This window comes from Dioscorea cayenensis, chromosome 10, assembly GCF_009730915.1.
Source record: "Dioscorea cayenensis subsp. rotundata cultivar TDr96_F1 chromosome 10, TDr96_F1_v2_PseudoChromosome.rev07_lg8_w22 25.fasta, whole genome shotgun sequence".
Classification (NCBI taxonomy): Eukaryota; Viridiplantae; Streptophyta; class Magnoliopsida; order Dioscoreales; family Dioscoreaceae; genus Dioscorea; species Dioscorea cayenensis.
In genome coordinates this window covers 20,507,597-20,508,390 of record NC_052480.1, presented here as the reverse complement: position 1 = coordinate 20,508,390, position 794 = coordinate 20,507,597, and the positions used below count along the sequence as shown (strand labels likewise).

Below are 794 nucleotides of genomic sequence, written 5' to 3'. Positions count from 1 at the left end.
GGCAGAACAGAATAAGCAGCAAAGGACACTATCAGATTATACCAGACCCGCAGTTCTTGGCATGCAGTCTAGTATTTTGCGGCCACCAACCACGGCTCAGAATTTTGAGCTCAAGCCAGGCTTCATCCAGATGTTACAGCAGTAGGCACAGTTTAATGGTTTGCCCGATGAGGATCCAAACAACCATACTGAGAACTTCTTGGAAGTGTGCGACATGCTCAAGATTAATAGTGTTACGGATGATGCTATCAAGTTGAGAGCCTTCCCATTTTTCTTGAAAGGAAGAGCAAAGCAATGGCTACATTCATTACCAAGAGCATCAATCACTACATGGGAGGAGATCGTAGAAACTTTTCTTGCCCGATATTTTCCTCCCGGAAAATCTGCGAAGTTTAGGAATGAAATATCATCTTTTGTGCAAACAGAATTGGAGTCTCTTTTTGAGACATGGGATAGGTTCAAGGAGCTCCTGCGGAAATGTCCTCAACATGATTTCCCCAAGTGGATGATCATTCAGACTTTTTACAATGGTTTGAACCCAAGAAAAAGGCAGTTACTTGATGCAGCAGCAGCAGGTACCTTAGAAAGCAAGACCCCTGAAGAAGCCCGACATCTCATTGAAGAAATGGCTATGAAAAGTTATCAGTGGAACAAAGAGACAAAAAAAAAGTAGCCGGACTTCATGAGATTGATGCAGTTACTTCATTGGCGGCCCAGGTTGAGTCATTGAGCAAGAAGTTAGATACTCTAACTTCTCCTAGAGTGTCGACCTTGACTAGTTGCACTGGGTGTGT

General features: G+C 43.5%; 1 non-coding gene across 1 annotated transcript; it reads right to left on the bottom strand.

Moving 5' to 3' along the window:
* Positions 1-388: 388 nt before the first annotated feature.
* Positions 389-495, bottom strand: LOC120271180. Its single transcript, XR_005539802.1, has one exon. It is a non-coding gene; the product is annotated as a small nucleolar RNA R71 (small nucleolar RNA).
* Positions 496-794: the final 299 nt, after the last annotated feature.